Source organism: Sus scrofa, chromosome 1, assembly GCF_000003025.6.
Source record: "Sus scrofa isolate TJ Tabasco breed Duroc chromosome 1, Sscrofa11.1, whole genome shotgun sequence".
Classification (NCBI taxonomy): Eukaryota; Metazoa; Chordata; class Mammalia; order Artiodactyla; family Suidae; genus Sus; species Sus scrofa.
The window spans coordinates 29370978-29381645 of record NC_010443.5 but is presented as its reverse complement, the minus strand read 5'-3'; the positions used below and the strand labels follow the sequence as shown (position 1 = coordinate 29381645).

Here is a 10668-nt window from a genome sequence, read left to right as displayed (position 1 = left end):
ACCTGAAGTCATAAAATGAACTTTGGATCCTCTTCTGAGGAAAAATTAATGTGTTTGGCTTGTACTTGGGATAGAAGCATCATGTTAGGTGGGGACAGGACAGTGTTATTACTTTTGTTTGGAGACTAAGTATGACTTAAAGAAATGTGTTCGAGTGCCCAAGTTGTCAAGAGTAGCTCTGTAATGAGTAAACTTGAGGAAGTGGAACTCTAGTTCCCAGAATTTCTCTACTGTGTGTTTCCAGTTAGTGGGCAGAGAGACATTCTTGTGCAAAATTTAGAGGGGGAGTGGTTGCAGCCACTGTATAGCTCACACATGTTATCTTTTTCCTGCTGTCTTCCCTCCTTTGTGAGGCAGCAGCTGGGCCTGTAACTGCTTTGCCTCCCCCTGGATTCTCCTCCAGCTCCTCCAACTCCTGGGCCAGGTATGTGTATTTAGCTCTTTGATAAAGGGCCTTGCTTCTACAGGACCTCCATGCAATCAAGGTCAGAGGCATTAAGAACTGATAAGAGTTTCAATCTGTCCTTATGAGCTAGAGCTTTTGCCTCTGGATTCCAGCTTGTCCTAAAATAGGCTCTTCCCCATTTTACCTTCCTTTCCCAACAGTATTTCCTTGAACTTCAGCTCTAGCATCAAATATGAAGACAACAACATTATAGACATGAATTATCCACACCCGACAATTACATAAGGCAAATCCCCACAACTATATTATATGTGTGGGGATATAGATATGGATATATACATATAATCTATATCTCTATCTCTCCTAATGCTTCTGTTTCTGTAATTAAACCATTGCTAATACAGTATTTTGGTTGAATTTTAAAAGGTTACATTCTTTTTTTTTAAAAAAAAAGCCTAAATTTTATTAAAGTATAATAGGCTTACAATGAAATGCACATATTTAGATTGTACAATTTTGTGAGTTTTGATCCATGCATACATCCATGAAACCATCAAGATAATCAAGTCAGTACAAATACTCATTAGGCTCAAAAATGTATTTCTTCCTCTTTCTAGTCCCCCCACCACTGCCTCTCCTCCCTCACCTCTCTGGGCAAGCACTGATATGCTTTCTCATATTTTAAATATTTTAAAATATGTTTTCTCATATTTTAAATGAGTATGTATTTTCTAAAGTTTTATATATTATGTGATCTCTTTCATATGTCTTCTTTCACTCAACATAATTATTTTGAGATTTATCTCTGTTGTTATGTGTTCATTCCAAAATAGTTGAATCTAAAAGTCAAATTCTTTTTTTGGGGGGGGGGCGGTCAGCATGCCCGAAGTGTGTCGAAGTTCCTGGACCAGGAACTAAACCCATGCCACAAGAGTGACCCAAGCCACTGCACTGACAATGCCGTATCCTTAACCCTCTGTGCGACAAGAGAATTCCGGAAAGGTTAAATTCTGAATGAACAGCCTTTTGTTTAAGTGTAGGTCAATCACGAGCCTTTAGATGCAGTGTGACTGGGCATAATTCAGAGAAAGAAGAGTCCAGGCAGTCAGATGTGATACGTTGGGAGCACTTCCTGAGGGCAGGAGAATCTAGAGATAGCAACATTACATCAGCCTCACTGTTACGTGGAGGAGCATAAGCGTCTTTGGAAAGGGCTTTGAAAGGCTGGCCTCTGCATAAAACAGAAATCTTGGCTAGTGGAGCAGGGCTGGACCGCGCCTTCTCCAAATGTTGTGCAGGAGACTAGAGGGAATCGACATTACCTATTGAATTTTGAGAGCAGCTTCTTCTGAGAGAAACATGGAATGGTATCAGTCTGAATAAAGGTGAGTCATTCTTGTTCTTACCTTGTTTCAGCACCCTCAATGTATGAATTCAGCAGCTCCAGGGTGGTCCCCTTCACCTAGTTTTGCTCTAGCCCAGTCTTCTCTCACATTGCTCAGATAAGCCAGGAGTGACAGATTGCTCCACAGGGTCCCTTAAAGCCTCCAAATATGAGTCATGGAAAGCAACATAGTGTGGTGAGCATTTGACTGAAAAGCAAGGGATCTGGATTTTTAACCCAGATCTGGCACTTATTAGGTAAGGGGCTATGAATAAATAAAATTCTCTCTGAGTCTCTTTTCCTCAACTGTAAACTGAAGTTGGGCTATGTGGTCTTGAAAATCTCTTTATTCTATGCATCTAAGAGTGGGATAATAAAGGCCTGGAGGATAAACATTCTATCATGCCTAGAAAGATGTAGACAACCTGAATCACATCTCCAGGAGTCAGGAATTTCCACTGAAGGGCAGTGCGTTCACCATCTGGCTTGCCTCTGTGGCATTGCCGGTTCAATCCCCATCCTGGCCCAGTGGGTTAAGGATCTGGTGGCATTGCTGCAGCTGTGGCATAGGTCACAGCTGTGGCTCAGATTAGATCCATGGCCTGGAAACTATCATATTCTACAGGTGTGGCAAAAAAAAAAGAAAAGAAACAAACAAACAAAAAAAACCCATGCGTAATGGTGGGCATTACAGGATAGCCAGCCATCCACCCATCTGTCCACCCATTCATCCACTCTCCATCCATTCCTCTATTCATCCATCCAATAAATATTTAGTCAACACCAATATGTACGAGACATTGTGCTTGGCGGTGGAGGCAAGAAGATGAACATGATCTAACTCCTTTCCTCAAGATGCGCACAGTTCACTGAGAGAAAAACCATCTAATTACAGCATATGATCCTTTCAATAATAAATATATTAAGAACAGAGAGGGTGTTTTGGTAACATTTTGATTTTCAGAATCTTATGCAGAGTAAGAGGGGAATACTTTGCTGTTGTTGAACTATGTGAATATGAGTACTTTTAGGGCAAAAGGTATTTCAGAAAGTACTACATGGAGAGGTAGGAGGGAGGGATTAAATGTTAATCTCAACCTTTGTCCCTTTAGGAAATTCATGGTCACCGTTTTTCCTCAGCATGTTGTACTCCCAGTTATATAGTTCTTATATGTACGAACCACCCAGCAAGCCTTTGAAAAGAGAAAGAGGAAAGAGAAGAAAATTCTAATTCAACTCTCCATATAGCTAAACAGGTAACCATCCATTTTCCGTACCAGAAGAGGCCCAAACTGGGAATCCACGAACTTTCTAAGCAAAGGATACAATCTCTAGAATTGTCTCACTTTAATTAATCCAATATTATTAACTTACTCTCCTAAATGTAAATGTGATGATTTTATACCTGAGGTTCATCCTAAGTGTACATTTTTGAGCTGAAATGTTTATTATTACCATCTAAATTCTCCAGAGAGGGCTTTACATCAATATATTTTGGTTTTCAAAAAAAAAAAAAAGATTCTCATTTATTCTTTTCAACACTATCAGCATCAGACAGTTTTAGGTGAATTGATTAAAAGAGAAGAGACAGCTTATACCAAATGAGAAACTTTTTTTTTCTTTTTTAGAAAATTTTATTGGCGTATAATATTTTATTAGCTTCAGGTCCAAATAAGAAACTCTGACCATCCCTTTTATATTGTGTTCTTAACTTACACAGTTGAAGGTAGTAGTAAGTAAAAAACATATGCCTATTTTAATGGTTTAACCTTAAATGTTTAGCTATCCAACAGACCTAGGTGAAGTCTTCAGCTCTCTGATTTCCCCGAAGCCAGTGCGCTGGGTCATGGGACTGGCTGACCTCCCAGCACCACCTACCTCCTCTCTATGAGATGCCATCAGATCCCACCCAAAGGAGCCAGTCGTCCCTGTGAAACAATAAGCAATTCTTACGAGATACAAGTGGACCTCTGTTACTGTGGCACAGGAAGGCTCGATAAGATCTTCCAGCCACAGCATTCTTTTGTGTCAGCAGACGCAAGTGGGATGTTCCTTCTGCAGCTCTTACGGAGCAAGAGGAAGCAGGCTTTGAAACACAATGTTCATTGAAATCGGCTTTCATCTAAGGAATCCCATGGTGGCTCCTGGTCCACGCGATGTGCATTCTGTCTGCAGCTGGGCTCTCCTGATGCATTTCCGTTGTTTGTTCTAGGGGTAAGGCAGCACCTTTATGAGACTCACTCTTACTAGGTAAAGGGCATCACATTGTGCTAGGCAGAGCATTCTGTGTCAGGATGTCTCCAGTGAGTCTGGAGCCTAGAAGGAACATTTAAAAAAAAAAAAAAAAAAACAATCCTCAGCCATCCTGGCTCACGGATGAAGCACTAGCTCTGTCAGGAGAGGAACATGAAGCCGCCCAGATGACTCTTGGGCAGTACATGCATGCTTGGTGATTTTAGGAGAAGGAAATGTTTGTTGCTTTAGCTATTACAGCAGGCACGATGCCACAGGCCATAAATAGTGGTAAGTAACTATGGTTTGAGTGCTGCAGGCCCAAAAGAACCTTCCCCAAAGCCAATTGGTCTCTATTATTCCAATTCTGGCTCTCAAAGGACAAAAAATGAAGAGGAGGAAGTGATCCACAGTGTCAAATCATAGGTAAGAAGTTTCTCCATTCTGCTGTCCTAGTGGAATAACAATTCATCTTCTTTTCAGGGAAAACTATTTTGGATTCAATAAAGAGTCTCTCTGATTAAGACGAGGTCTAAATCAATACCTGGAGAAACAAGCCAACACTGTTTAGTCCATTTTTATTTCTTCCTAGACACCTCATCCTATATATTGCTGCACTTCCTTCTCTGCTCCACTCCATCTGGACTTACCAACCTATAATGCTAAGGTAGTTGAACAATTAATTCGCAAAATGGGTAGAAGAGTGAACATAAACCTTTTTATTTCATGGCATTTGAACTCTGCATATATTTTTTTTTCCTTTGGCTCTCAAAATAATCTGGCAAAATTCGGTGGGCATTGTCTATTTCAGCAGTGGTAGGAATCCGCAGGGAAAGAGAACTTGGTTAGAGACCTTGGATCTCATAAAGAACTGGCAAGCAGTACATGAAGGAGAACTCATGTGTGGGGTTCCTGGCTAAGGTCCTGTTGATCAGGTTGCGTCCCCTAGACATGTGAACAAGTGATCAGTCTCCAATCTAACCTTCAGGGCTGACTTTCATCACCACCAAGGGCTAAAGTTCTACAAGTGTCTGTGTGTTTATGGGAAGGTAGATGTGACAGATATACAAGGAGATACTGATACTGGAAACCTTGAAAAACCTGGAGGTTATTTCTTGGAATCCACTGTACTCATTCTAATCTAAAAAGAACAGACAGACGTCAGTTTCGTAAGTGACACAGGACATGAGAAAATAACCCAGGCAGTTAAACTTTCCCAAGAGGGAAGTAATAAAAAGAGTCCCAAGAAATCAAAATTTTAGCTCAACCCCATGAAGAAGACCCAAAACTGCTCTCTAATGGCTTATTTTTAGCTGAGCTAACCATAGAACTTTTGAATATTTGGAAATTTTGTGGAGTCTTCTCTGGGATGTTCTTGGGAAAGGATTTGCCCAGACATAGGTACAGCAAAAATTTCTGGTGACATTATCCCCACATCTTGACTCGAAGAGCTTATTCCCGATAGTAATACAGCATAATGATTCAATCTATATACATCATGAAATGATAATCATAATGCATTTAATGAACATCCATCATCTCACATAGACACAAAATTATCAAAATGGAAAAATCTGTTTCTTCCTTGTAATGAGAACTATTAGCTTTTACTCTTTCAACAACTTTCATATATAACACACAACAGTGGTCATTATATTTATCATGTTATGCATTATATCCCTAGTACTTATTTATCTTGTAACTGGAAGTTTTTATCTTTTGACTACCTTCACCCAATTTCCCTGACCCCAACCCACTGCCTGTAATAACCACAAACCTTTTTTTTTTTTTTTCTGTGAGTTTGTTTGTCTTTTGGTTGGTTGGTTGGAATGTAATTGATCTTCAACACTGTCTTTGTTCCTGGTACACAACATAGTGATTCATCAGTCCATTTTAATTTAGGCAAAAAATATATACTGAATGCTTGCTGTGTGCCAGGAATCTATAACTTGCAACCAATAAAAAGAACATCACAGCAATTATATAAATAGATGATTTGGGTATAATATAGTATATGCTGGGTAGTGTGATATATCTTGGGGTTAGCATTGGCCCCAACCAGGACCCTAACTTGCCTAATGAAGGAATAGGAAATTCTTCTAAAGGAGGTAATGCCTGAGATGATACGTAAGGCCTGAAAAGTAATTACTGAGATAAAGAGGATAGGGAAGGAGATTCTAAACAGAAGGACTAATATGAGAAAAGTAAGGGGGACTGAAACACAAAGCACATTTGAAAAACTATAAATAACTCGATATTTCTGAAATGTTGACAGTAAGGCAGAAATGGGGCAGGGTACATCTGTAGGGATAAGGCACGGAGATTATTCTAAGATTCTAAAGCTTCTGTTAGGATATAGATAAATAAACCAGAGGAGGATTTAGTTCTTAGTAATTTCTATTCTAAGACTCCAGAAATTAGATTATGTGAGGCTAGGGATCAAAGGAACTGAAAAGGAGAGTTCCCTGGTGGCTCAGTGGGTTAAGGATCTAGGCATGCCCCCCCCCAAAAAAAAGGCAAGACTGATGTTATCCTAGGATCAAAAGATTTACTTTAATTTAAAGTGATGAAAGGCAACTACAATTGAAGGCAGCGGTAAAACATTATTGACATTTTGGTCAGTTGGTTATGGCCTCTCAGTGGAACTTTAAAGAGCATTTAGCTATGTGATTCATTTTTCGTTCTCCCTTAGAAACCAACAGGACATCTACAAAGGCCTGGGTCATGGCTGCAATTCTCTGCACCTAAGAATAAATGAGAAAGAAATAAGAACACAATAAAAGAAAGAGAAGTGGAGGATCAAACTCTGCAGGTTATGTGTAGCGTATTTTTAGTGACCTCGAATTATGGGATTAAAAATGGAATGAAAAAGAGGTGATTTTGAAGGTAGATGATTGAATACAAGCTCTTGAACTTGCTCTATGGGAAGGTAACAAAAGCAGAGATGACATAAATTCATGTGTATTTAGAAAATCAGGAACAAGGAAGAATATTGAGACCATTCTTTGGGTGGGGAACTGATAGAAACTACTATTATTAAAATAATTAAAATAATAAGGCAAGAAAAACCTTTGTTAAAACAATAAATAGGAGGGTCCACAATCCCTGGGAGAGAAGGGGCTTGAGGGTCCCTCAGTGTCTCACCTCCCCTTCCATTCTTCCCAAACCTCATCTCTTAATCACTTTGCAAAGTCAAGAAGCAGACAGCTCTGGAGCAGCCAAGGCCAACTACATAATTTGTAGGGATCAGGACAAAACGAAAATGTAGAAGCGTTTAGACAAAAAGCAGAAGACAATGTGCTATCTGAGGTATTAGACACAAAGCTTTTTTTCCTTTCTTTCACAGCCTCTTCCTAGACTTGTCATGGTATTTTATTAATCTTGTAATGTAATGCCATTATAAATGAAGAAAATATAAACATTTAAATTCTTTTCGTTCATCTTTAAATTGTGTATGCCATCTGAAATACAAATATAAAAGCACTTAAATCCTGTGTAGAGTCATCAGTATTGCCTAATTTGTATTTTGTAGCTCATACATGATTATGTATTTTGTGGAAGAGTGAAAATGCAACAGGATACTAGCTCAACTATTTTAGTTCACTTCTCAGTACCCGCATGTTCTACTAACACGCTCTGCCTTCAGCTATAGACCAGAAGGAGGACTAAAAGGAAAAGTACTAATGGATCACTTTATCTTTCTGTTTCCTTTCTGTCATGATTTCCAGCACACACGATCAGGTAAAAGGGAACTAAACATGAGTAAAAGGATATGATAGAGTTCCTTGGTTGTTCGTGTTTCTTAGGATGCCATTGTTTTCTGTCTACATTTGAGAGGAAAGCGTGTTCTCTCAGGGTTTTCAGACTGGCCCTCCCCGCTTACTCAGTCATAGTCCTAACACACTTGCCTTGTATTTACTTTGAGGTCTCGGTGAATTTCCTGTGGTGTGCTCAGAAGTCATGATGAACACTCAATGCGAATGGGGCAAAAAGGAATCCCAGCAATCGTGCATATCTTGCTGGGATCATGCATAACTTGCTGAGAAGTATCCTATCTTCTCTGCTCGGGCACATGTTCCATTGTTCTGCTTGGTTTCATTTAAAGAACATGAGTTCAAGAATCAATTTAAGGAGTGACTCGGCAGAAACGAATCTGACTAGCATCCATGAGGATGCAGGTTCAATTCCTGGCCTCGCTCAGGAGGTTAAGGATCTGGCATTGCCATGAGCTGTGGTGTAGGTCCACAGACCACAGATGTGGCTCGGATCCTGCATTGCTGTGGCTGTGGTGTAGGCTGGCAGCTACAGCTCCGATTCAAACCCTAGCCTGGGAACCTCCATATTCCATGGGTATGGCCCTAAAAAGGAAAAAAAAAAAAAAAAAAGAAAAGAAGAATAAATTTAAGACTCTTAAAGTGGCAATAGCAGAGGATTAAACCACACCCAGGCCCTTTTGAGCATTTGTATGACTGCACACTTTGTATGCCCATGAAGCCAACCTTGGGAGCGTTGTATTAATCTTCCCAACTCTTTCTTAACTATGGCCTAGAGAAATGCCTTCTTCCCAGTAATTGTTTCTGATTTTGACTGCAGAGCTATTTCAGAAAATCTTTTGGGATCAGCAAAGGCTCCTTCAATTTATAACCCTACCTCATAGAAACAAGGCAGCAACACTAATAGCAGTGCAATTTATAACTCAACCTTATAGAAACTAGGCGGTAAGATTAACCAATTGCATGGAAACACACATGGAGAAATAGTTTAGTTACCCGAGTTAAAGACTTTTTTTATCCAATTAGAGATGAAGATTGAAATGATTTACATCAATTTCTTAATGACTACTATCAGTTTTAATGTGACTCACTCAAGTTTCTACAACAATGAGCCATGTAGCCAGTCCATATTTTCCATTTTGGACAGGGATGTCCCAACCCATAGAGCTCCCTCATCAACCAGGAAACAAGACATAAGGAACACAGCACGAGGAAATAAGCTAAATGTTACCCTTGGATTCTTCAATATGGGGTATAAGACACTAGGACATGGCAAAGCTTCTCCTGGGAAATCATAGAGGAATGTACAGACTGCTTCTTTTGCTTCTTTGAGTTGCAACGGTACCATTTTGAAGAACACTGCCTTAGAATATGGCTCACTTTAAAAACATTTATTGGTGGTAATATCAATATATTTTATGGCTTTTTTGAACATGTCAGCTAGCATGTGTGATTTTGTAGATGTGAAACTAGAATATCCTGGGGAGAAAGAGTTAACAATGAAGTACCCAGCATAAGGCCTGCTGGATGCATTTCCTTACCAGAAAAAAATAGGAAGGCACTCAGCCAGGGACTCATAAAAGACACTGCAGAGAATGTTGATTGGCTGCTTTTGCCTCTGCATCTGGAGAGTTATTTATAGCCAAATCTCGATAATCAGTGGTAAAAGAGAAAAAAAGAATAGATTATTGAAAACCGTGCATCTTTCACAAACTTTATTTTAAACCCTTGTTTTTAACTGTCACTTTTCTACCAGAATTTCCACCAGACTTATTAACAAAGAGTCAATTGACAATTTAGTGTATAATTTCTTTTTATGCCGTCTGCTGACCTGCAGGAATAAATGTCAAAGACTGGATCAGAGCATTGTTGGGTAGCCATAAACAGAGGATAACAAGCAATGAACTATTGCTATAAAAAAAAAAAGACTTATTTGATTTGTCTCTATACAGCTATATCACACAACTATAGGAGCTCCCTAAGAACAAAACCGAGCATTGGACCTAATGTTTTGAGGAATGCTCATATCACTTAGCATATGTCTTTGAGATTCCAAGTCATACCTCACTATAGACATGTGATTCACTCCAAATAAGCAAAAATTGGCTAGAAAATAACCAATGATTCTAGAAGGGAAATTCCTGAAAGGTGTATTCTTTTCTTTTTTTGGTCATTTTAGGGCTGCACCGGAGACATATGGAAGTTCCCAGGCTAGGGGTCAAATCAGAGCTATAGCCACAGGCCTACACCACAGCGACAGCAATGCCAGATCGGAGCCCCACCTGTGACCTACACCACAGCTCATGGCAACACTGGATCCTTAACCCACTGACCGAGGCCATGGATGGAACCTGCGTCAGATTCATTTCCACTGAGCCAAGAGAGGAACTCCCTGAAAGGTGTATTTTAATTCAGCCTGTAAAGAACAGCTTCATGAAATGGATCGTGTTTTTGGACTTTATTTGATAAAAGTCTTCAGACCTTATTGGAGCGGCAGGAAATCTTGGGATGCAATCTTGCTTTAGTACTTAAATTAATTCATAGTGACTGAGGTTAAGAATATCACATTAGGAGTTCCCATCGTGGTTCAGCAGTTAATGAATCTGACAGGCATCCATGAGGACACAGATACGGTCCCTGCCCTCGCTCAGTGGGTTAAGGATCTGGCGTTGCTGTGAGCTGTGGTGTAGGACACAGATGCGGCTCGGATCCTGCCTTGCTGTGGCCATGGTGTAGACCAGAGCCACAGCTCTGATTTGACCCCTAGCCTGGGAACCTACATATGCTGCAGGTAAGGCCCTAAAACGCAAAAAAAAAAAAAAAAAAACAAAAAAACCCAGAATATCACATTGGAGTTTCCACCTGTCGCAGTG

The 10668-nt window shown here is 39.8% G+C and overlaps 1 long non-coding RNA gene across 1 annotated transcript; it reads left to right on the top strand.

Annotated features, from left to right (window-relative positions):
* LOC110260032 lies at positions 311 to 8130 on the top strand. The gene is made up of 3 exons (XR_002342781.1): positions 311 to 424; positions 2903 to 3046; positions 3573 to 8130. It is a non-coding gene; the product is annotated as an uncharacterized LOC110260032 (long non-coding RNA).